Below are 27,494 nucleotides of genomic sequence, written 5' to 3'. Positions count from 1 at the left end.
TGACATAGTCACTTTAAGAAAGCTAATGGACCATCTATAATAAATCTAATAGGGCATCCTTGCTTGAGAAGTTCAAGCATTTTCTTCCTCTTGTCATGATCTCTTTCTTACCCATTCTTATCTCTTGGATTAGCTCTATCCTTGGTTTATTAGTCTAATCATCCTCAAGTGGGGTGTTAGGCAAAACAAATCTCTAGACCTCAGAAGTGAATACATTTTAGGCAGATGATGGTGGTTAATTCAATTGGAAGAAGTACAATTATAGAATGTATTATCCTCTGAAAATCAGTGTATTATCTTTGCAATGGACACATTTAGCCAGTTTTATAAGAAAACATGTTGATGCTATCTCTTCATATTAGAAAGGTATGATCAGAAAGTCATTTGGTAAGAAAGATCTGTGATAACATAATACAGTGTTGTTAGATATTATATACAGAAAAAAGTATCTCAAACTTAAAATAGTTGGGAATAATGATAATGTTCCAAGAATCAGATTATATGCTGGATTCTAAACATAAAATCCACTATATAGCAGGGAACTTTTATCTCATTTAGTGCAGTTACTATATATTGATTACCTTCTATACACACAGCATTGTGTGTGTGTGTGTGTGTGTGTGTGTGTGTTTTTTGCAGAAAGCAGTTTCAAAGCTTACACATTTTTATTTAATAATGCAATGTAATATCCATTTGTGCTTAATCTAGAACTCATAAGTTTTTATCTTATTCTTCTTCAGATTGTAAGAGCTAATCACTTCGGCAAGCAGATTATCTAGATCTGAGTGGATGAGAGTATTTCAGAATTACCAATTATGCCACTAATTATACAAGAGAAGCAGTGACACAGAAAGTTTATGGTTTGACATCACAATTAGGAAACAACATTCTAGAACCGTGGAATATTGGATTTGAATGAAAGCATCTGGGATCTTGAGGCCCGGAGAGGTTTAGTGACTCACAAACGGTGGTAGAGCAGAGTCCAGAGTTTCAATGCCACACACCCCCCATCCCGATATGTTGGTCCTCTCCTTATAACTGTGTGCTGAGGATGGATGAGACTCAGTTAAGAGATCTTATTTAAAATGATAGAGGGGCGGCTGTGTGGCTCAGTCAGTTAAGCATCCTACTTCAGCTCAGGTCATGATCTTGCAGTTCATGAGTCCAAGCCCCACATCGGCCTCTGTGCTGATAGCTTGGAGCCTGGAGCTTGCTTTGGATTTTGTGTCTCCCTCTCTCTCTTCCCCTCTCCCACTCATGCTTTGTCTTTCTGTCTCAAAAAATAAATAAACATTAAAATTTTTTCAATAAAAAGTCAAATGATAGAAATTTGTTTCAAAAACAAGAGAAAATATGGGAAAATTAGGAAGATGGAAATTATTAACACCAATAATCCACCCAAAATAGGTACTCCATTTAGAAAAATCCCAACAGTCCCCCAGCCGTGGCTTGGGGGCTCACTGCTCTTTGAGGTATCTATTTGGTGACGAGGCCTTGTTAGTTAGTCTTCAAAGACTAACAAAGTCTTCCTTGGGATGAACAAACACCTTCCTCATGGGCATTTCCATAAGCTGGTGATAGTTCTACTCTGTTCTATAAGATTTATCTCCTGCAGTGGTTTTCAAACAAAGGTATGATTTTGCTTCCTAGGAGACATGTTTTATTGTCACAACCACCAAAACTCCTACTGACATCTAGCACATAGAAGCCAGGAATGCTGTCAAACATTGTATAATGCACCTGACACCCCCACAACAAAAATTATCTAGCCCAAAGTGTCAGTCATGCCAAGATAGAGAAACTCTGATCTAGTCCAGTGTCTATTTGATACTGTAGCCTTCCACATATCTGGAAGGGGCTATGTTATTCCTTCTAAGTCTTCTTTATGGTAAATACCTTCAGGTTTCTTATTATTCTGCATACGACTTAATTTCACCATCCTGCAATGACTGTGTTACATATGCTCCAATGTGTCCTTGTCTCTCTTTAATTGCATCAAACAAAATGGCACACTATCCTCTAAATCATACATAGATCCAGGAGACTGTTAACTCCCAGATCATAGCACAGCATATGCTTGATGCACTGAGAAGCCATCACTAGAAGCCTGAAAACAGTCTGATGTCTTAGACTGTGGATTCAGCAAGACTCCATGGTATTTAGGTGATGGTAGGAATAGTGGCAATTGCAAAAATAACACCTACTGTTATTTATTGAGTGTTGATGATATGCCAGACACCATGTGAATGGCTTTATCTGCATACATCAATCCCATGTGGTATGTTGTCTTATCATCATTTTACAGATGAAGCAGTCTACTCTTAGGTTAAAAAACTTGCCCGAGGTCATGAAGCCAGTGATCCGATTGGCCAGAACTCAAACCTAGATCTACCTAACCTCAAAACCCATATTCTTAACCTCCACAATGTGCTCTAACCCATCCTCCTCAAAACATGGCATATTTTACAAAAGAACAACAAACTACCACTACCACGAAGTAGCTAATGCATCCATCTTAACACGCATGCAAAAATATTGGCAGGAGATCTTACTCCTTTGCAACCTAAGACCAGAACGCACTTTGCAAGGAAACAAAGCTACTTGGACAAATAGGTCTCATATTTTAAGAGCCAAAGCTTTGTGTGTTTTTAATAGTCTCTCGGGTAAAAACAATTCAACAGCAACATGAAGAAAGGAAATGTTTCCAACATTTTTGTGGCCCTCTGTTCAAGAAAGTTGTCCCACTCAAAACTGAAAATTCTGGTCTAGACCATCCCAGATTCATGAGTATCCTGGGACCTTACATGAATGAGTGATGGCTACAAATCTTTGTGCCTTTGACATACCAGGTTTGTTTTCATTTCAAAGGAGTTTGGGTAGTTTCTGCTCAGTGCTTTTACATTTGCAGCCTAAATACAGGAGCTTTTAGGACTATGACTCACACAGATCTTTACTTAGAAGGTGGACTATATTTTTTTTGTCAGCTCTTAAATTATTAGTCAAGTTACCATGTAATCTTTGACTTTCACCAAGTGGCTTCAAGGATTAGATACTGAGAGTCGGGGTAAAGTGCTGGGATTACAAACTTTCACTGTGTTGCAATTTAAAGCCCATCTTTTCTTTCTTGTACATCCACGAACATATTTCTGCCATATTTATATAGCACTTTCCTGAAGACAAGGAAAACTCTGCTAGCAGAGGTGAGGGAGAAGTCCCCTGGCATTTAGAACGCAAAGCTCTTTGGGGCACCTGGGTGGCTCAGTTGGTTGAGCGTCTGACTTCAGCTCAGGTCATGATCTCATGGTCTGTGAGTTCGAGGCCCGTGTCGGGCTCTGTGCTGACAGCTCAGATCCTGGAGCCTGCTTCGGATTCTGTCTCCCTCTCTCTCTGCCCCTCCCCCGCTCATGCTCTATCTCTCTCTCTCTCTCTCTGTCAAAAATAAACATTTAAAAAATTAAAAAAAAAAAAGAAGGCAAAGCTCTTTCAGCAGGAGGGGGCCCACCAAAACTCATCACAATTCAACTTTCATTTTAAAACTTGAGTGTTTGATATTGGTCTCTTTTAGTCAGCATAAATGTCTCCTCTTTCCCCATTTAGATCACCTCCATTCTCCTCTATGGCTGAGAGTATCCCTGACACATCATTTTCTTTGAATGCATTTGAAAAAGAATGCTTCTCGCTCTCACCATTTATCCACCCTCAGACTCCAAGATGTCCTGTGAAGTTGGATTCTCCAAGTGTCTTTCCACCTGCCCCTAATTCTCACCCCTCCAAAAATAAGGCCTAAATCAACCATAATGAAAAGTGGAACTGATGAGTAATTTCATTAAAGACTGACTACATATTCCTCACCTGTCCTAAATAACCTCATGCTTTAATTTTCCCAGTGGGACTGAAATGTCAATAGCAGGTATTAAAAAAAACAAAAACAAAAACAAAAAACCTTCCTTATACATATATACCAACCAGGGGAGAGGATCCAAGATGGCAGAATAGCATGGAAGCTTTTTTGTCCTGAAAAAAATAACAGCAGGAAGCTGTTTTTGTGTGCAGAGAGAGGATGGAGACGGGGGTGGGGAAGACAAGCCCCCCCCCAAAAACAGCTGGAGAGAAAGTGGAAAAGTAGAAACAGCCACAGGGACTGAACTAAAAAGGGATAAAGGAGAGGGTTTAAATTCCATTAAGATGTTTTAAACGGGGGGAGCACAGAGTCTGAAACTCTGTAGCTCAATACCTGGTGGTGCTCTGTTGAGAAGGACGAATCCCCAGGAGCAAAGTGAAGTCTGGGGGTCTTCAGGCCACATAGGGAGAGGCGGTTCCCCTCCTGAGAGGACATCTGGTGGCTGTGTGGCTCCCCCAAAGGCAAATGTGCCAGCTGACCCTGGAGAACAACCACATTCGCTGGTGCTGGAACAAGGTCATTGAGGGTCAAGCTGGGTGCCATATGTGTGTTGTGATTTTCCATAATCCCTGAAACGCAGCTGCTACATGATCACATGAACTTTTTCTGGAGCAGGCTGGCCACGCAGTCTCTAGGCATCAGCAACAGCACAGTCCCACAAACGTTCCTGGGTGTGGTCAGCACCTGGCCATTGTTCAGTGAGGCCCTCCAGCAGAGGGGCAGAACGGGTCAAAGCCACAGTCCCTCAGAAGTAAGGGATTGGGAAAAACAGCTGCATCTGAGATGAAACTCAAGGGAGGTGCTGCCTGAGGCTTGGTCACGGATGGTGTAAAAGTGGGCAGTGGATGGAAGGCGGAGACAAAGGACGGGTGCATGGTCGCCAATTGGAGAACAGAGTTATGATACTAGAGACTGGGTAGCTGGGTGACGCCATTTTCCCCGCTCCCGTGTATAGACATACACACCTACAAGTGCCACAACAACCCACCCCAGTAAGCTAAGCAGCACCATCAAGTGGAGAATGGCACCTTTACACTAAGCCCCGCCCAACTGGGCCAACCTTGCTCTTCAGAAACACAAATCTCTCCGCCTACTTAGTTTATGGACTATAAATCGCTTCATAGTTTGACTTCTAGGGGAAAATGAAGTAATTTCAATCGTACTTCAGTCTGATCCATCTATTCAATTTTCTTTTTTTTTTCCTCTCTTTCATTTCTTTTTCTTGAATGCAGAAAGAGAAAATTATTGTTTGTTTGTTAAAACTATTTTTCTTTAATTTTTTCTACTATATTTTTTACTTTTTTGTAAATTTTTTGAAATTCCATTTTACTTCCATCATTTCATTTTATTCTATTTTAGTGTATTCATTTTTTCAAATTTTCAAATGATTTCCTTTTTTTTTCTTTCCCCTTTTTTCTCTAATTTATCAAGTCCCTTTTAACGCCCAGACCAAAACACACCTAGGATCTAGCATAATTTATTTGATTTTTGTCTGTGCGTGTGTTTTTAATTTTAATTTTTTTTTATTTTTAGTTTTTTTTTACCTCATTAATTCCTTTTCTCCCGTCAAAATGATGAAATGAAGAAATTCACCACAAAACAAGGAGCAGGAAGAAACAATAGCCAGGGACTTAACACAGATACAAGCAAGATGTCTGAACGAGAATTTAGAATCACGATAATAAGTATAGTAGCTGGAGTCAAAAATAGATTAGAATCCCTTTATGTGGAGATAAAAGAAGTAAAAGCTAGTCAGGATGAAATAAAAAAATGTTATAACTGAGCTGCAATCTCAAATGGATGACACGGCAGCAAGGATGGATGAGACAGAGCAGAGAGTCAGTGATATAGAGGACAAACTTATGGAGAATAATGAAGCAGAAAAAAAAGAGGGAGATTAAGGCAAAAGAGCATGATTTAATAATTAGAGAAATCAGTGACTCATTAAAAAGGAGCAACATCAGAACCATAGGGGTCCCAGAAGATGAAGAGAGAGAAAAAAAGGTAGAAGGATTATGTGAGCAAATCATAGCAGAAAACTCTCCTAACCTGGGGAAAGACACAGACATCAAAAGCCAGGAAGCACAGGACTCCCATTATATTCAACAAAAACTGACCATCAATAAGGCATATCATAGTCAAATTCACAAAATACTCAGGCAAGGAGAGAATCATGAAAGCAGCAAGGGGAAAAAAAAGTCCTTAACCTACGAGGGAAGACAGATCAGGTTTGCAGCAGGCCTATCCACAGAAACCTGGCAGACCAGAAAGGAGTGGCAGGATATATTCAATGTGCTGAATCAGAAAAATATGCAACCAAGAATTCTTTATCCAGCAAGTCATTCATTCAAAACAGGAGAGATTAAAAGTTTCCCAAACAAAAATTAAAGGAGTTTGTGACTACTAAACCAGCCCTGCAAGAAATATTAAGGGGGACTCTTTGAGGGGAGAAAAGACATAAATAAATAAATAAATAAATAAATACCAAAAGCAACAAAGACTAGAAAGGACCAGAAAACACCACCAGACACTCCAACTCTACAAACAACATAATGGCAACAAATTCATATCTTTCAGTACTCACTCTAAACATCAATGGACTAAAAGCTCCAATCAAAAGACATAGGGTAGCAGAATGGATAAGAAAACAAGATCTATCTATATGCTGTTTACAAGATACCCACTTTAGACCTAAAGACACCTTCAGACTGAAAGTGAGGAGATGGAGAATCATCTATAATACTAATTTTCAACAAAAGAAAGCCAGAGTAACCATACTTGTATAAGACAATCTAGACTTCAAAATAAAGACTGTAACAAAAGATGAAGAAGGGCATTATATCATAATTAAGGGGTCTATCCACCAAGAAGCCTAACAATTGTAAACATTTATGCTCCAAATGTGAGAGCACCCAAATATATACATCAATTAATCACAAACATAAAGAAACTCATTGATCATAATACCATAATATTAGGGGACTTCAACACCCCCACTTAGAGCAATGGGCAGATCATCTAATCAGAAAACCAACAAGGAAACAGTGGCTTTGAATGACACACTGGACTAGATGGACTTAACAGATACATTCAGATCATTTCATCTTAAAGCAGCAGAATATACATTCTTCTCCATTGCACATGGAACATTCTCCAGAATAGACCACATACTGGGACACAAATCAGCCCTCAACAAGTACAAAAAGATCAAGATCGTACTGTGCATATTTTCAGACCACAACACTATGAAACTCAAAATCAACCACAGGAAAAATTTGGAAGGGTAACAAATACTTGGAGACGAAACAACATCCTACTAAAGAATTAATGGGCTAACCAAGAAGTTAAAGAATAAATTAAAAAGTACATGGAAACCAATGAAAATGATAACACCACAGCCCCAAACCTCTGGGATGCAGCCAAGGTGGTCATAAAAGGAAAGTATATAGCAATCCAGGGCTTCCTAAAGAAGGAAGAAAGGTTTCAGATACACAACCTAACCTTACACCTTAAAGAGCTGGAAAAAGAACAGCAAATAAAACCCAAAACCAGCAGAAGACAGGAAATAATAAAGATTAGAGCAGAAATTAATGCTATTGACACCAAAAACAAAAAACAAAAAACAAAAAACAGTAGAACAGATCAATGAAACCAGAAGCTGGTTCTTTGACAGAATCAACAAAATTAATAAACTACTAGCCAGTTTGATCAAAAAGAAAAAGGAAAGGACCCAAATAAATAAAATAAAGAATGAGAGAGGAGAGATCACAACCAACACAGCAGAAATCAAAACAATAATAAGAGAATATTATGAGCAATTATATGCCAACAAAACAGGCAATCTGGAAGAAATGGACAAATTCCTAGAAACATATACACTACCACAACTGAAACAGGAAGAAATAGAAAATTTGGACAGACCCATAACCAGTAAGGAAATGGAATTAGTAATCAAAACTCTGCCAAAAAACAAGAGTCCAGGGCCAGATGGCTTTCCAGGGGAATTCTACCAAACATTTAAGGAAGAGTTGACACCTATTCTCTTGTGTTCCAAAAATATAAATGGAAGGAAAACTTCCAAACTCTTTCTATGAAGCCAGCATTACCTTGATTCCAAAACCAGACAGAGACCCCACTAAAAAGGAGAACTATAGACCAATTTCCCTGATGAACATGGATGCAAAAATCCTCAACAAGATATTAGCCAACCGGATCCAACAATACATTAAAAAAATAATTCACCACAACCAAGTGGGCTTTATACCTGGGAGGCAGGGCTGGTTCAATATCCACAAAACAACCAATGTGATTCATCACATCAGTAACAGAAAGGACAAGAACCACATGATCCTTTCAATAGATGCAGAAAAAACATTTGACAAAATACAGGCCCCTTTCTTGATAAAAACCCTCAAGAAAGTAGGCATAGAAGGATCGTACCTCAAGATCATAAAAGCCATCTATGAAAGCCCCAATGCTAATATCACCCTCAATGGGGAAAAACAGAGCTTTCCCCCTAAGGTCAGGAACAATACAGGGATGTCCACTCTCGCCACTGTTATTCAACATAGTATTGGAAGACTTAGCCTCAGCAGTCAGACAACCCAAAGAAATAAAAGGCATCCAAATCGGCCAGGAGGAGGTCAAACTTTCACTCTTCGTGGATGACATGATACTCTATATGGAAAACCCAAAAGATTCCACCAAAAAGTTGCTAGAACTGATTCATGAATTCAGCAAAGTTGCAGGGTGTTAAATCAATGCACAGAAATCGGTTGCATTCCTATACACCAACAATGAAGCAACAGAAAGAGAAATCAAGGAATCAATTCCATTTACAATTGCACCAAAAACCGTAAAATACCTAGGAATAAATCTAACCAAAGAAGTGAAAAATCTATACACTGAAAACTACAGAAAGCTTATGAAAGAAATTGAAGAAGACACAAAGAAATGGAAAAAGATTCCATGCTCCTGGATAGGAAGAACAAATACTGTTAAAATGTCAATATTACCCAAAACAACATACATATTCAAAGCAACCCCTATCAAAATAACACCAGCATTCTTCACAGAGCTAGAACAAACAATCCTAAAATTTGTATGGAACCAGAAAAGACCCCGAATAGCCAAAGCAATCTTGAAAAAGAAAACCAAAGAAGGGGGCATCACAATCCCAGACTTCAAGCTGTTTTACAAAGCTGTAATCATTGAGACAGTATGGCACAAAAACAGACACTCCGATCAATGGAATATAATAGCACAGAAATGGACCCACAAACGTATGGCCAACTAATCTTTGACAAAATAGGAAAGAATATCCAATGCAATAAAGACAGTCTCTTCAGCAAGTGGTGCTAGGAAAACTGAACAGCGACATGCAGAAAAATGAACCTGGACCACTTTCTTACACCATACACAAAAATAAACTCAAAATGGATGAAAGACCTAAATGTAAGACAGGGAGTCATCAAAATCCTCAAGGAGAAAGCAGGCAAAAACCTCTTTGACCTTGGCCGCAGCAACTTCTTACTCATGTCTCCAGAGGCAAGGAAAACAAAAGCAAAAATGAACTATTGGGACCCCATCAAAACAAAAAGCTTCTGCACAGTGAAGGAAACAATCAGCAAAACTAAAAGGCAACTGACGCAATGGGAGAAGATATTTGCAAACGTCATATCAGATAAAGGGTTAGTATCCAAAATATATAAAGGACTTATTAAACTCAATACCCAAAAAACAAATAACCCAGTGAAGAAATGGGCAAAAGACATGAATAGACACTTCTCCAAAGAAGACATCCAGATGGCCAACCGATACATGAAAAAATGCTCAACATCACTCATCATCAGAGAAATACAAATCAAAACCATAGTGAGATACCACCTCACACCTGTCAGAATGGCTAACATTAACAACTCAGGCAACAACAGATGTTGGTGAGGATGGAGAGAAAGAGGATCTCTCTTGTACTGCTGGTGGGAATGCAAGCTGGTGCAGCCACTCTGGAAAACATTATGGAGGTTCCTCAAAAATTATAAATAGGACTACCCTATGACCCAGCAATTGTACTACTAGGTATTTTTCCAAGGGATACAGGTATGCTGTTTCAAAGGGACACATGCTCCCCAATGTTTATAGCAGCACTATCAACAATAGCCAAAGTATGGAAAGAGCCCAAATGTCCATCGATGGGTGAATGGATAAAGATGTGGTATATATATACAATGGAGCATTACTAGGCAATCAAAAAGAATGAAATCTTGCCATTTGCAACTATGTGGATGGAACTAGAGGGTATTTTGCTAAGCAAAATGAGTCAGAGAAAGACAAATATCATATGACTTCACTCATATGAGGACTTTAAGACACAGAACAGATGAACATAAGGAAGGGAAGCAAAAATAATATAAAAACAGGGAGGGGGGACAAAACATAAGAGACTCTTAAATATGAAGAACAAACAGGGTTACTGGAGGGGTTGTGGGAGGGGGGATGGGCTAAATGGGTATGGGGCATTAAGGAATCTACTCCTGAAATCATTGTTGCACTATATGCTAACTAACGTGGATGTAAATTAAAAATAATAATAATAATAATAATAATAAAAACAATAACAATAATAAATTAAAAAGTGTGAAAATGCTAAAAGCTAATAAAGTAGACATAAAAAATTCAAAAATAAATACATAGATACATACATACGTAAATACTGACCAGGAGATTGAATGGATATTGCTCTTGGGTCCTGTGTCTCTCCTGCCTTGGGGGTTTTGTGAGAATCTCAGTTGAGATAGGGATATGAAATCTCTTTAATCATGGTGAGGCAGCTCAAAATTCAAAAGATTATTATTATTACCAAGTATGAGGCTCTGGTCAAAACAAAAGCTCTGTGCTGGTAGATTTGGAGAAAAAAGACACACACAAGCGAGCATCCATCAGATCAAATATTATCACTTCTTAGGAATATTTCTTTAGTCCCTCAGATGTTATTGAATCACCATCATCTGGATTTCCTCAATGAGCTCACACAGCACTCCTTGTGTGTATCATTTATAGCTCTGACTGGTGATTTTCTCATTTGTTCCCCTGTTAGGCTGAGAACTCCTGTCAGTGGGCTGGAAGCTCATTTGTCTGTATCCCTGGCGCCTGGTACAGTGCCTACTATATAACAGGCACTCAACAAATACTCACTGATTTAATTAAGTAATTAGCTAATTAAAAATTAACCACTCAAATCAACATATGCTGAGTGCCAACTAGGTAGAGACAGCGATTTAGGATTCAAAGTAGGACTAGATAAATGTAAAATGTGTTAGTAAAGAATTGTTGAGATTGGAAGAAACACAAGGATGAAATTCATCTATCCATATATCTATCCATCCATCCAGTAAGCATTGCATCTTACTACAGGCCAAGGAAATGCAGAAACCTGGAGGTTCAATTTCAGGTATGGGTAAACCTTAGAGAATCATCCTAAATATGAATATAATTATAAAGTAATGAGCAGAGTGGTTAGTATAGATTGGAGTAGTAAGAAATTAGGTTTTACAAGCAGGCTAGTGTCAGATGGTGCTGGGCCTTGAATGCTTGGGCAAGGAGTTTATACTTTATTTCACAGGCAATAAGGAGCTAGTTTGTAGAGGGGCAAGACAGAAGGGTTGCAAAGAGCAAGGGTTTGAGGCAGAGAGACCTGTGGGAGGCTGCTATAGAAATTCACATAAGAGAGGATGGCAGTATCCTAGGCTCTTAGAGAATTATCCCCTAAAGTCTCTCTCCTGTTCTAATTTAAGTTGTAGATGCTCCTTTGAAGATATCAGGCCTATGTTGCTTCCCAAGTTAGGACCCAGACAAGAGAAAGAGGAACCTATGGGTACTAGAGTGAAGCATCGTCTAATTCAAGGCTTCACACTATTTAACCTTGGGGGTAGCATCCCTCAAGGGGTTAAGAAGACTGGTAAATCTTGGGGGAGCTTTGAGCTCTCCCCTCCTCCAGGCTTCCCCTATACCAACCATGAACATCTTAGTTTGAAAAGACTTGTGTGAGAAAATAACAGTCCAAAACAATTTACAATTACATCTTTATTTCTGATTGGAATTAGATTAGAAACATTCCCAAATATAATTCATATATTTGCTTATTTGGTCATTGTCTACTGGGATGGTGAAGATGAATAAAACATAGACCTACTATATTCTTAAGTTTTCCTTGAAATTTAAAAAAAAATAGAATTGATCCTCCCAGTATGCAGTTTTGTACCCAATTCAAAGTTTCTCTAGGATACTTGGAGTCATTAAGAAAGCTTTTCAATATATTTTGAGAAACTCAAAACATCCCTTCCATTAGCAATTGGGTCAAGAGACAGAAATACCCCAAACCAAATGACAACCTTATCTTCCCAAAATTTTCCAAAAGGCTCTCACATTTTGGGCCCAACAGCTAGCTGTCTGTGACTAGTTCTCCTATATCATTCCTCCATTCCTATTTTTACTTTAAATGCAAACTGTTCTTGCTGTTTCCCACAATAGTTTTAGCCTTTCTTGGTAATCTAATGCCCTAGCCAATTTCCTGAGGTAAAGATGTGTTTATATAAAAATTGCTATCAGAAAAGCAGTTCAAAAGCAATGAAAGAAGTCAGTGTACATTTTAACTGACAACTACATAAATAGATGGAGTCACATTTCAGAGTCTTGAATTATTATGTACATTGTCTGTTCCCTCTCTTGGACCCAAGCATTGATTACATGCACACACAAATTTATGTTGAGTGCCTACTGTGTGGTGGGCTCCATGCTAAGTAGTGAGGCTACATGAAGGAGCAAGACTGCATATTACCAGGACATCTGCTGCTTGGTAACTTATACTTTCTCTATTGATATATGGATACTTTCTGAACTGGATGACAAGCTCTGAGAGGGTAGAGGCTGTGTTTCATTCATGCCCTATGCATCTCTACTTTTCCTAAACTGGGTCTGGACTAGACGATGAAAATCAGAAATTTTTCCTTTATGGTTATATCTCTTGCCTTGAATTCCTCCAATATGACCATACATACAGGAGTTGTCTAATCTAGGCTTTGACATATGTCAGTTCAAGTTGGTTATTTATACATACTGAACTTCAGTTTTCTCATCTCTGAAATGGGAACAATTATATCTGCTCTCATATTTGGTTATTTTGGAGCTTAAGTGAGACAATGGCATGCGAAAGCCCTTTGTAAACTCTTGATATCAACATAAATGTGAGGAATTAATATATTTACTCCTAAGATGGCTTTGAATTGTTCTTTAGCTGTTTCAGAAATGGTTTTAGCTTCTTAAAATAAATCACAAATCTCTTGAAAGACAGGGCTGTATGTTGCCTAGGGCAATGCCGGGCCCGGCCTGTAACACAGGAAGGCAAGAATGAGTGGATAAATGCAGAGCCTTGGTTTCCTAACACACAGTCATATCTAGTGGGAAAATACATGCACATGGATCTACCAACAAAAACATGAGTATATTAGGAAAATAAACCAAAGAGACATGAAATCAATCATTTGCATTGTCCAATTTAATGGATCACCATTAAATATGTGGGATGACTGAACACATGGAATGTGGCTAATACAACTTGAGGAATTGGATTTTTAGCTATTTCCTTTTTTTTTAACGTTTATTTATTTATTATTTTGAGAGAGACAGAGAGAGCACGAGCAGGGGAGGGGCTCGAACTCGTAAACCTGTGAGATCATGACCTGAGCCGAAATCAAGAGTCAGACGCCTAACCAACTGAGCCATCCAGGTGCCCCTTTAGCTATTTACTTTTAATTAATTCAAATTTAAATAGCAGTATGTAGCTGGTGACCACTTCGTTGGACAGCACAGTTCTAGTCTCATTTTGTTATTGGTTATGCCATTAGCTGTTTGACTCCAGGAAAATCTGTTGCCTTCTCTTAGCCTCAAGTTCTATCAGAGGAAAATATCTCCTAGGTACCCTTTTCAGGTAAAATACCATGTGAATCAAAATACAAGAAAAACCATTAAGACACAGGAGCTAATCCTAACTCTGAACAGATTTAATACTAACACACACATAGGTGAATATGTTAAGTGTGAGGTCTTAGCCTATCTGTGCTTTGGTTCCTTCTTCTATTAAGAGGAGATAATAGAAACTACATTTTGGGGATTATTGGGATTAGATAATTGGATAAATAAAAGGTAATAATAGCATAGCTCCTGATGCACGGAAATGATGAAATGTTAACCATTTTTATGACCATCACTAACTAGCTGTGAGAAATGTCTGCCTCTGACTCTCTGGGCTCCACTTTCTTTTTTTTGAAGTGTGCCATCCCAACTGCATAGTTTCATAAGAATAAAATGAGACAACACATACAACCAATTTGAAATGCTAAAAAGAATGGACAAATATTAGTTTTATCTTATTTTTTAAATGCATGAATTTAGTAGAGCCTTAAGTTAAATCCACTCTCTTACCACTCATTCAACCTTTATAGAGTGTCTACTATGTGTGAAGGACTAGTTTTCAGGCTGCAGTTTGTGGCAGAGAACAGTGCCGTTGCCCTTTCAGGAGTTTACTTGTGGGTGTGTGTGCATATGCACACACATACATTCTCTCTGTAGTCTCCAGAGTCAGGCTGCCTCAGTTTGAATTCCAAATCCGCCACTTACTAACTATAGCTTTAAGCAGGCTACGCAACTTCTTTAAGCCTCTGTTAGCTTATCCGTAAAAGGGAGTAATAATGGGAATCTTTGAAAACTAAGTGGAATAATGTGTGTAAAGTGCTTAGAACTTAGTACCTGGCCCTCAGTAAGTGGTAAATAAATGATAGTTATTATTGTTTCTATTATTAGGGCATATAAAACCTGCTTTTCTCCCAAGGCACAATTCTTTGCTGAATTGTGGGTAACGTATGTGAAGCAACAGCTAAGAGACCATAGGGAATCCTGTTTCCTGTTTTTTATGCTTCTCTGGGACTTCCAAACTCCTGTCCATCTTGAAATCCCTCAGCTAGAATACTCAAATGTTTCAGGCCTTGAGTGTTTTGCATTGTTTCAAAGAGGAGTCCTGATCTATGCTGCCTCAGAAAATGGGTGTAACCTTAAGGGAGGGAGGCGACTTGGGAGAGACAGCTTGCACACTGGAAGGTGTGTGGGTGGGAGGGAGCAATGGAACATGGGAGGATATGGGGTGAAAATGGAGAAATATTATCATCTTCATGGGTTCCGTGTTCAAAGCTGATCAATCCCTGCATTTCCCCAGTGTTTTCTCGGGCTGCTTTTTGCTAACATCAGTCAATGCCCACAAAGATCTACAGGGGAGGTGGGGGTAGTTCTTCCAGCTAGTTACTAAAATAATGACCCTTGCCTCTCACTATACAGGCCACTGATAAGACAACAGCAGTATCAGCCACGAGGACCCCTTCTCTCTTCCACACTTGGCATAAAGAATCTCCTTTTGTGATCTTTTCCTCCTAAGACTCCATTTGAGCTTCATTTTAGCCTTATTTTTTAATGCATGGAAAGAATTAGGGGCTGGAGGAGGACACCCCTGCCTGAAAGATAACTCTGGACCCCTATTACTATTCTTGGGAGGGTTTGTGAGTATCCAATTGTCACAATCCATGATGAATAAATAAGAATGTTTCCTGGGAACAACCTAGGCTGACTATGTGGTTGGGTGGCTCCCTGTAAGCCATGTTCCCAGAACTAAAAGGACCATAGGCTGCTCAAACCTCTGGTCTGCCCCAGTGTCTAAGTTGTCACCATTTCTTCTTCCTGGAATGGAAGACTTCTGATAGACAGGAATTCTGCCTGGGAATTGAGCTATGAACCCTTTTAGGTACTCATGCCTCAGAGTCCACAGACAGGGAGATGTAAATATGGGGAAAAAACTAGAATATGGGGAGCGTACAGGAAAGCAATAGAAGGCTGCCCAAGGCAGGCACTCTGCAGTGGGTACGGGTCAGGGTGGTCTTCTTGAGAGCTATAGAGCCTGTATGGGGTGATAAGTGCTGTGGGTCAAATAAGGATAGATATGAAAAGAGGAAAAGAAGGGTTTGGAAAGGAGAAAGAAATTCATCTCCAATACTATCACCTACACTATTTTGCTAAGAGAGCAACTAACTGACTTATTACATAAAGAACTGGTCAGGGTAACCCCATAATTCATGGAATTTATTTTCCCTTTCTGGAAGTTGCAATTGTGAACCTCAGAGATTTGGCAACAGTAGGTAAAGATGCTGCCAGAGGGAGGAAAGATCTAGTACAACCCTGTGTGGGCCATCTTCTGCTCAGCCCTCACAGCAACCTCGCCTTGTATGGCATTGGAACAATGGAGTTCCTTTTATCAGATGGAGTCCTCCCTTAATCCCTTGTTAGCATCAAAAGCCATGCACTCCATGAATGACTACCATGACTGCTCCACAAAGTATTTAGACAGCAGTGCAGGAGTGACTCAAAGTTTGTGACAGCACGGGGCTCACTCACTCTCCCCGCTGAAAGACTTCGGCTTTCTGCTGGCTTAATGCTTCCGGAAGTTCAGGGTCCTCTCTGAATGTCACAGGGCATACCCCTCTCCTCCCGCTGGGATAACTTAGTAAATTAGCAACTGAGCAAAAATGGCTCCCTTTACACGTCTCCTCTTTCCTTTCCACAAAACAGTTTGAGAGACCTGCAATTTCTGGGTGGACACTTGTAGTTAAACAAAGCATTTCACATACTGCTAGAAAAAAGGGGGGGGGCAAATTTTATTTTTCTTTTTCCTAATTCAAGAAGAGGTTTTAACCTAAAGCCTTATGTTCTGAGGAGGATGCTCAGTTTCAACATGGCAGAGCTCACACTGTGTGGAAGCTGAAGATGTCACCCACAATAAACATGAACCGCGGTGACAATGGGAAGTGGAAGGTGAAGAATCGCCTCTCCGAGCAGGGGGGTTGCTGAACGCGTGAGAAAGGGAAAGATGCATTTGATTGTGTTTACAAGATTCATTCACAGCACAGCAGGCAGTATTCACACTATAATATTCACCCTAACACAGATAATTTGATTTTCAACCTGGTTATCATGCATTCAGACATAGCAATACACGAAAATATATGCTTTAGCAGTGCATTTTAAACAAGGTTGCACACTTTAAGTCGGAATATATTAGAGGTGAGTGTTGAAGTTCGCAATTGGAGAAGTCCTAGAAATCTCCATTCAGCACGTGGCATATGCTTTGAAATTACTCAGAAAAAATTTTTACATTATGTTCCAGATGCTGACTACATATTTATATATCTATATACATACAGCATGCAGTGAAAATGATAAACTTGCTTGCTTTCTATATTTGTCATGGTTTGAAGAGTCTTGCACTTTCCTTAGAATCCCCAAGTAAAATGGAAACCTGACTCCACCCACACACCTTGAAATTATAAGCATTAGTACTATCACTGAGCAGGAGATGACAGATGATCTGGCCCAAACCCTTTATGCAGTGAGTGAGGAAACACCAAAAGCCTTTAGGTGACTTCTTCAAGGTCACACAATTAATAAGTGAAGAATTGAGGTTAGACTCCATGTCTTCTGAATTTGTTTTTTCTGCCTGTCGTTAGAATTGAATTAGATAAAATGTAGGGAATACTCTGTCTGTACCATCTATGGGGGCGGGGTGGTTTCTATCACACATCAGACACATAGATGTACTTGCCATGGCCTTGCCCACTGGGGCCTATACTCCACAGGCCTGAGAGTTAGCCAGCAAGTGTTAAAGATGAATTGACTGCAAGGATTGCTCCCCTATTGCCTTCATTCCTCTTCCACCTATGATATGTGCTATAAAGGATATTTCTTGACTATGGGAGAGCCACAGTGGAAAGCACTGGTCTTGGAAGACCAGGGTCTTTTAATGCTATAGAGAGATCTTCTGAGACTTGGTATGATTCCCAGAACAACACAGCTTTAAGTTTCAGTAGATTGACTTGTCTTTTCATCAATGATAAATCTGTCAAGCGTGGTTACCAAAGACTGATTTGAGTCCTGGGTCAAATACTCACACTTAACAAGCTAAGGACAATTGCTCCCTGATGGTTAGGGAGCAAATGGATACTTGGGACACAGGAGAGCAGGTGACTCCAGGCGGAAGAGAGTCACTAGAGGAAGGGAGAAGACAGACCGGGGGCCCTCTCGCCTCACCCTGCACCCCCTGCATTTGGTAGCTGTAAATCTGTCTTTGTTTTTCCACACTCTGCCATGCTCGCATTCCCCTCACATCACCACTCACCAAATTATTTTGCTCACAGAGTTCTGAGCAGTTAGAAGTAGATGGGACTGGAAATCGTCCAAGAGGCCATGAAGTTTGTGACCCAAGGCCTGCATAAGACATAGGGGGAGAAAGCACTAAGGTCACCTGGGAAAGAGTTACCCAAAAACCGTGTTTGAATGTTGGAAAAAGGCACTTTAGAATTGCCTTGTGGTAAAAATGTTTAAAAATGAATTTGTTTCTAAATTGTCTAGGAGGTAAGTGAACATAATTCATAATTATTTTCAAGCCCGATGCAGCCGTTGGGTCGCAGCAGCCTGGAACCCTCTTTGTCCCACCTCCAGAACTTGCTAACAACGCGGTCCTGAGGAAGCTACTTAACCTCCTTGTGCATCAGATTCCTCATCTGTAAAACTGTGCTATCTCCCTTCTAGGGTGGTGAAGATTTAAATTAGTTAATTAGGAAGAGTACTTACAGCAGTGCCTGGCCCATATTAAGGACTCAATAGAATGTTTGGGCCCATTTATTATTCTACCTTGAATGCAGATATTAGGCCTGAAGAAAGGTGGCAGTGATTCCTTTTTTACCACTCAACTATTCAGAGATTGCTTTAAGAACCAGGTTGTGGTATTTCTTCTGGCACCACCCTCCAAAATCACCTGAGATTCTCCCAAATCACAATCCAGCTTCTGAGAATATAGGGCACTCATGTACTGGGATAGAGTATTCTGCTTGCCTTGCACCACACAATTAATTGTGCTTAGTGACCATTTTTATTAGGTGGAGAGTGGTGACAATAAAATTAAAGGAGCACAGACTCAACATCACCTAGCCAAAAAGGAAAATGCAAACGCCACACACACGTACAAATGCAAAGGCTAAAAGAAGATCTTTCCTCTTTCCTCTTTTCTTGAGCTTTCTCCATAAGCTGAGCTCTACCCAGACAGAGGAGAGAACTGCTCTATGTAAAATGATGGTTTCCACGGCTGCTTCCAACAGAATGCCCTCCTCTCTCTAGAATTGGAACACCAGCCCAGCCAAGCCACCGTCTGCTCCTAGAGAAGGTCTGCCTCAGCCCCAGCGCTGAGGCCAGCAATGGGTGCGGGCTCACTTGGCCTTGTAATGTGCTCTCACAGCCCACCTCCCTTCCCCCAGTCTGGAAAAACTTGGGCAGGCCCCAGGTTCCAAGTTTGCACATCTCCACCGATGTGGGAAGCATCAACTCTGCGGTGGTTTAAGTGCATTGTTAATGCTGTCATCAAAGCCCGTGCCCCGCCTCATGCTCAGTAAAGCAGCTGGTGAATGTTGGGTCGGGCGCTACAGATGGATCAGTGGAGGCAGGCCCAGAGCTCAGCCTATCTACTTAAACAGGTGTTTGACTCTGCGTTTTCCAGGTGGCCAGAAGGAACCTGATCATTCGGTGAAAGAGGAAGCCATGTGGGAGAGGAATAGCTCCCCAGCATTGGCAAGGGCACATAGCCAGTCTCTTGGCTTTCATCCATCTGTTCACCAGACATGGTCTTCAAGCCAGAACATTTCCTCTTGGGGCTCATACTTACTTTGAATTTTAATGGAGAGTTTGCACTGTTTTACTGAGAATGATCTTATGGTCTGGGGAGTTAACTAGGTCACCAGAACTAGTGGCGGCTGAAGACTGCAGTCCGGGTGTCTCTGCTTCATCAGCCCAAGTTGATCCCATGAGAAGCTGAAGGAGCTGCCTTGTAACGTGCTTCTCACCAGAGTGCTGTATTCCCCCTCACGCACAGAGAACGGGGCAAGGGTGCCTTCTGGTCACTGGAATGACAGACACCACCAACAGCCGGCCAGGAAATCACGAACAAAGACGAACAAAACAGCTGCTCCATAGAAGGCAGAAATCAAAGAAGCACTGAAGCAGCTTTTTGCAGCAAGATTTACAAATGAGGTTTCAATACAATTGGGAGCAAAGGGGACTAAAAACCCCTGTCTACTGGAAGTTTCAGTCAAGTGAGCCCCAGCACCTACACGGGGTATAGTGCTTTTTCCAAGGGGAACCTGAGATGCCCAAAAGACTTTAATTGGAAAACCTTAAGGGAAAATAGCACAGTGGTGAGGGAGAAAGCACACAAGTGTAGGAACTAAGGCAAGAAGTACCTCACAAAGACTTCTGAGACAATGCCAAGGAGAAAAGGCAAGCTGGTGCAGCTGTCTTATAGCCTGCAGCCTGCAAATTCCCAAGGAAGCCCTGTGAATAAATGTGGCACTCTAAAACTATCTGCAGGTAGGGTGGTGGAACCATCTCCCACAAGGCCCCTCTAAGGGTGCATAGTAAATTGAGTACATTCTTCATAACATAAATGAGAGAAAGGACTTGGAAGAGGATAGTAAGGGGCCTTATCATGGGGCCACCTGCCCCAGAACTGGCACTGTGACTACTTCTTACTCCTTCTCCTTGGGTCCTGTGACCCAGCAGGCCCTGGGGAGCAGAAAGGCAGCTGTCAGCTTTCACATGGCACTCGATTCTGGCAAGGGAGCAAGTCCAGTGGAAGCCAAAGTCTTGTCATGATCCCATCAGCCCCACAATAGTGGAGCCTCTGCTGACTGGTCGCGGGTCACAGGAGTGTGGGAGCTCATCTGCCTCCCACATATGACTGCACAAATCATACTGCTTCCCCTCTGGAAAGCCTGAGGAAGCCTGTTTATGCAATTTCTTGTGCAGAGTCCCTCTATAAAATAAGTGAGAGGTATCCCAAGGACTAAAGCTGGTGTTTTCCTAGTTATGTCTATAATTCATATTCCAAATTACTTCAAAAGTGATCAAAGAAAAAATTAAAAAAAAAAAAAAAAAAAAAGGGGCGCCTTGGTGGCGCAGTCGGTTAAGCGTCCGACTTCAGCCAGGTCACGATCTCGCGGTCCGTGAGTTCGAGCCCCGCGTCAGGCTCTGGGCTGATGGCTCGGAGCCTGGAGCCTGTTTCCGATTCTGTGTCTCCCTCTCTCTCTGCCCCTCCCCCGTTCATGCTCTGTCTCTCTCTGTCCCAAAAATAAATAAAAAATGTTGAAAAAAAAATTAAAAAAAAAAAAGTGATCAAAGAATAATAAAATCATATATACACATGTGCACACAGGTTAGTCTGGTTAAATCAGCATTTGTCAGTCGCTGCACTATTAAAATTTAGGGTCGGATAACTCTTTGTTATGATGGAGGTGGGGGTTATCCTGTGCACTATAGATGTTTGGCAGATCCCTTGGCCTCTACCAGTTAGATGCCCCCAGTTGAGAATTACTGAAAGATAGATAGATGATAGATAGATAGATAATTATATTGTTATAGAGAGAAATAAGGAGCCTAGTGTTCTTAACAACTGAGCACTAACTTTAGCCTGCATGGGCTCTGAAGGAGATGATCCAGGGTGGGAGCTAGGCTATAGAGGTCTTGGTGTTCACATTTACTGAAGCTTCTGGGAGCCCAGCACAGGGCCCAGGTTCAGTACAGTTTTATGCATGAAATCATTTATTATTATTGTCTCTATTTGACCAGTGAGAAAAAATGAGGCTTAGCGTGGTAACTAACTTTTCAAAGGATAACCTGCTAAAAAGCAAGACAGCCAAATATGACCAGTTTTGTTGACTTTTAACTACTGTAATGGCACCATACAACAGGATGGCTAACGATGAGCCACATACAGCCATTGAACACTTGGAACACTGTGACAACTCTAAAATGAGATGTGCCATGTGAACTACACTCCAGATTTCAGAGAAATGTTGAAATGACGCACTAGATATGTTGGGATAAATAAAATACATGGTTAAAATAAATTTTATCTGTTTTATTTTCATTTAAAAAATGTGGCTACTAGAAATTTTTGATATGCCTGTATGGTTTGCGTTAAAATTCTTTTGGAAAGTGCCATGCTAGACAATACTATCTCCCCTAGCATCAGTTTTAAGAAAGGCCAAAAGGAAAATAATGTGCTGTGGGCCATGAGAAAGATGCCAGTAGTAAGGGAACCAATATAATCATCTTTTGTTATCAAACCAAAAAATAAATACAAGTAAAATCAGAGAAATCTTTTTCAAAATAAAGTTATCAGTAAAGTTGGTAAAGGGCCAAATGAAAAACAAGATAGCTTCAAAGTATTTATATTCAAATTCGTATGTCAGCCAGTTATTCTCTTCATTGATATCAAATGCTGATTATTTGGTCCCAGACTCAGCCCCCGGTGGACCCGCTGCTGTGTCAGCTTACACGTGCCTTCATTTTTTCCTTCCTGGTCATTCCACTAGCTGTGCTGACCACCCATGCCTGATTTCTGTGCATTTTACCTGGTCTAAGGCAAAGGATAAATTCTAATCATCTTATAGTTCTAGTCACTGGCCTTTCCTGAAAACTCCACTTATTTTTTTTTTAATCTTACACAGACTTGTCATACAGAATGAGTCTCTGGGTGCTTTTCAACCCCTGTGGTTCCTTGTACCCTTGTCTGGAGATACCTTCCTCTTTCAAACTCCAGGCCATGTGTTCAGTAGGGAAGCTGATAGACGTAGGGACCTGAATCTGCTTCCATGTGATCACAGACTGAATATGCAAAGTGGGCTCAACAATAGTACCAGCCTTGCGCCTTGTGGAGTTGTTGTGAGGATTGACAAATTAACCCACGTAAACCCCTGGAATACTGCCCACAGCATGGCATGCTAAGTGCTTCACGAACCTTAGTCACTGGTATTTTCAGTTGTCTTTGGATTAAAATAGGGCCAAACGTACATGAAGGTATTCCTGTTCCCCATCTACTGATGTACCTGCTCCCGTCCTGCCTGTAAACCCATTGGGCAGATCAACTGCAACATCTGAGCCCCATGCCAGAGAGCAGGCAGTACAACCGAGGACAGATCAGACAAGAGGAAAGCAGCTCCTACCACATTGTTATTAGAGCTTGATGAACAACTCTGATCATCACACAGTTTAAAATTATGGGATTCAGGGCCAAAGCCCAGGGATTTGTTTCAAATCGGTAAATCCCCAGAAGAGGAAGTCTCTAAAGCAGATGCCAGGAAAGCACACCCAGAAGGCGTATGCAACAGGCTGCGAAGGGTTTTGTTTGCAAGGCCGTGGGGGCTGTGCTCCATTCCAGCGTGGGGCTGAAAGGTTGCAGGATAGAACAAAAGCAGACGGCAGGCTGGAGAGGGAGGAATGGAGAACCACCTCCCACTCCGGTCAATAATTGGAGATGGATGATGGTACCCGCTGCATAACCTCACTCTGCAACTTTTATGGGAAGGTTTGACAAACGACACCAGCAAAAGGTACAAGAGAGTGATTAAAACCAGCCTTTGTGAAGGCAGAGATAACTGTCCTGGGGCTTGAGTCTCCTTGAGGCTCCCCATTCCCACCCCCACCCCCCACCACTGCCTTGAGTTTTTCAGAACTTTCTTTCATCTCGTCACGTCCTTCCCCTCTCCCTCTACTGCTCCCTTTACACAAACTTGTTCTTTGGCATCATCTTATCCAGTAGACTCTGTGTGGCTGGACTTGGAATGAAAGTATTCACTCATTCAATGCATCAAAATGCTCATCAGCTTGCTGTCTAAACAGGAATTTTTGGCATATATTTACCAAAAGAACATTCCCCAAAATCCTTACAAAGAAACTTCCCTGTTGAGAGAAATCACCAAGTCTTCTATTAAAAACAGATTCTCAGGCCTCAACGGAGATTTACTGAATCTGAATTTTCCAGGGAGAGGGTGGCCTCTGGAGAGATGCAGGGAATCCTATCCTCGGGGAAACCCAGGGAAATTGCTGAGCTTTGTCGTGCCACTTCCCTTGCAGGAAGTTAGCCTGGGGTGGAAAAAGTCAGTTCTAGTTCTCTGATCTTTAAGCTCTTCCTCCAATTTGTCTGAATGCTTCTGTTAAACTAAGATTCAAGTGGTGACCCATTAAAGGGACAAAACCAATCAAAGGAAAAATCACAGGGCTGCAGACCCTCAGACGTGCTGATGTCCCATGGTAATTGAACTGGACCAGATCAGAGTGACCACAGCCAGAAGGCTGTGTCCTGGAAGAAGCCGGGATATGGTGACAAATGTTAGGAGGCACTGATGGTGGCCAGGAAATGAATTATGCTCAGGAATGGTGGTCTTGTTCAACTTGCTTGCAATCTTCCCTTCGGTATTCAGAGCTGTGGGGAAATGTCACCCTACCTGCTGGGAAAGATGAGTTTCTAGTTCTGTCAAACATACTCCTGTTTTCAAGCATGTCTTGACCAGCTTCCTGGAGCAAGAAAAACATGGAAATGTGCTGCATGTAAGCACCTTGAGAAAACGTGCCTGGGAACTCAGGCCTAAAATAACAAATGACTTGACTCCACATATATTTGCAGCTTGTCAGAAATCAAGTCCACCCTTCCCCTTTACCTGGGTAAAAGAAGATATGGGCTACCCCTAAAAACCTTTTTCTTTGTCCAGTAGATGAGCCTGGAAAAACCATTACTGAACTTGGAGTCCTTGTTGGGCATCACGTTTATTGTTTCCTGCACAAACTGGGCAGATGATGCTAAAAAAAAGCCACGGCTAGGTTTAGCATGCAGTTTGTTAATACTGTCCCTTAAGAATAAACAACAAAGTGACTCCTACAGACTCTATCTTCCCTGTCCCCAATATTTCCACATGCTTTACATATGCTGTATTAAACCTAATACAGTTATTATTAAGGTATCAATGTATGCCCAATAAATGCATGTGGGGAGAGGCAGGAGGAACCAGTGAGCACTCTCTCAGGGTGGCCTGTGGGAAATGATGGGACAATTAAGGCATTATTAGGGATCTATGTATAGGATTCTCCGTAGGCCCCCGCAACGGCTACAGTCAGCAACACCTGTGCAAGATAGCATGGCGAATAATGGAAAGGTAATATTTCTGAACCTTACAAGGCAGGCCAAACTCATTTAAAATGACAGCTGTCATTAATATAAACGTGTATTGCAGTGCCATGGGAGGGGGGTACTATTAAGTGCTGGAGAGGCAGGATCACCTGGAATACCGAACAATAGCAATATGTGGGCCCTGACCTTACTCTTCGCACAAAGGGACCGCCATGACACGTACCAGACTAAGGGTCACAAATGATCATCTAAAGAAATCCAAAGAAGAAAAGCTCCCAGGCAAAAGAATGAGCTTGGTGGTACCTGCCTAGTTGATGACCTTTTCCCTTTCCTTCCTTTTTTTTTTTTTTTAACTGTCCTTCAAGGGGGCTGAAAAGCAATTTTCATGCTATGGCTCTAAATATCAGTTTATCCCTCCGACAGGGTTCTGAGCGTGCCCAGTAGGGATGATTTAACACCGCGCTGATGACTTGCAACAGAAGATCGTCATGTGAAAAGGTAAGTCTGCCGCAGCTAATGGGCTCCTGTTTCAAGGGATGCTGTGTGTACATTACCAGCGTACGGGGAAGGTGCAGAAAGGCCCAGGCAGCCATTAGGAATGGAGTGTTGTTGATGATGAAAAGGCACTTTACCGGTGAGGGAATGGTGGGAGAGAGAAGGCTTATCTGTCTTTTTGATTAGAAATGCATGCTTCCTTTCATCATCTGAGCTGAAAAATTGGCTTCTGCTCTTGGTTTATGAAACCATTTTTCTTTTTCCTTTCTTTCCAGGTTTGCAAACTGCTTAATAAATTAGTTACTGTGAGGTACATGGGTGCCACAATAACCTTAGAGGCTTTTCCCAAATGCATCCTTAATATTTTATAAGTATTTAAATAGATTTATTCAATTTGAGCTGGCTGATTTATTCAAGCTAGCATTCCGGCACAAAAAGGGGGTTCTATGCAGATTAAAGCTCATCAAAAAAATTTAAGATGTGCTGATGAAGTTTTTTTAGGGATTAGAGCAAAACTTTTGGATACAGCTAATTGAGCAAACAGGGTAAAGAAACCATCAGAAGCATAGAAGCTTGAAATGGAAGCTTCAGGCCTATGGTCACATAGGATGTTCTGAACCATTCATTCATTCATTCATTCATTCAACCAGCATGGTGGAGATGTTTGGGAACTGTGCTAAGCACTGGTGCCTTTCTGTCATTCTGTTAACTCCAGCTTTAAAAGAGCATAGGACCAAAACTTGCATCTATATAGCTCTCAGCCCAAGGAAGACAGCAAAAGTCAGGTCATCTTATATAAATTATTCTGAGCAGCGAATGAAAGGGTAACTCCCCTGTCTGAAAGGGAAAAACAAGATTTTTGGCCCTAAAGGGTGGTTCTTATCTCCAGCATAAAGTGACTTGAGTCTCCTAGGAGTTGCTGTGCGGTGACTCCAATGTCAGCAGGTGCGGGGAGGCCAACCCCCGCCCTGTCATGCCTTGGGCCCCCATTAAACCCCATGCTGGAACTTCAGTGCTTCCAAAGACCCCCCTGATCCCCTGATCACTCAAAGACTGCTGATAGTCCAAACAGTCTGTGAAAAGCTAAATTCTATTCTACCAGATAAAAAGGCAGACTTGGAGATTTATGTCAGGTCACAAAAGCTTCAGAGAAAGTAGTCAGAATTAAAGAGAACATAAATCATCTTTTCAAAATATATTTTTTCTTATATACCAGATTTCTACACGCAGAATATTCGTCAAGTATTAAATCTAAATAGTCAGACATCCAATCCTAAAGAGGATGAAATATGTTAGAAAGTACACAATGATCAGTTTCAAGCGGCATAACAGATAATGCCCCAGTGATGCTTTAGAGACTAGATGAACAATTAAGGTAATTATCCATACCAAAAACTATTTTATAGAAATGTGCTACAAAGAAGAGAATTACATCAGGATCTAAACGATCAGAAAGCAGCAGCCACATGGGCAGTCTTTTGGAGGCCTTACCTTTTCTTTTCTCCACTATTATCTGTTTGACTAAGAGAGCTGAAAATTATACCATTTGTGTTAGAATCAAATGCAAATGGAATAATTGTCCCTTCTCTAATCAAAACACATTTGTGGATTGAAATACCACATGGGGCAATTTTCAGTTAATCATGGATGTTAATAAATATGACTCTAAGCTCATAAACAAACATTACTTTGGCTAATATAATATAGGAAATTATTGTTAAGCTTGATCAGACCTGTAACAAAAACTGAACTTTGCAGAAAGTCAGCCAATTAACCATCTGAAAATAGAGATGCAAACCAGCAGTAATGAAAGATTAGATTTAGCTAATATGCTTAGACAAATCATGCATTAGCACTAGGAAATATTTAAAGCTGCCTTTGCTGAAAATGGAAAATATTAAGTATTGTCAGAGTATTAGCTTCTTTAAAGAGCAAAACCCAGATGCTTAGTGATTGGAGATTTAAAAACTAGAAAATCAGGTTTACCAAAAT

At 40.8% G+C, this 27,494-nt stretch overlaps 1 long non-coding RNA gene across 3 annotated transcripts in view; it reads left to right on the top strand.

Moving 5' to 3' along the window:
• LOC109260975 (uncharacterized) overlaps positions 1-27,494 on the top strand; it is a 518,996-nt gene that overhangs the window by 454,036 nt on the left and 37,466 nt on the right. For all 3 annotated transcript variants that reach the window (XR_002077229.2, XR_008417873.1, XR_002077225.2), the window contains one exon: positions 25,431-25,505. This is a non-coding gene — a long non-coding RNA (uncharacterized LOC109260975). The remainder of the gene's footprint in view (positions 1-25,430; positions 25,506-27,494) is intronic.

The sequence above is a fragment of the Panthera pardus genome, unplaced genomic scaffold, assembly GCF_024362965.1.
Source record: "Panthera pardus isolate Hobbes unplaced genomic scaffold, ASM2436296v1 HiC_scaffold_25, whole genome shotgun sequence".
In the NCBI taxonomy this organism is placed as follows: Eukaryota; Metazoa; Chordata; class Mammalia; order Carnivora; family Felidae; genus Panthera; species Panthera pardus.
Note: the sequence above shows the minus strand (reverse complement) of the source record. Positions and strands in the feature narration are given on the sequence as shown.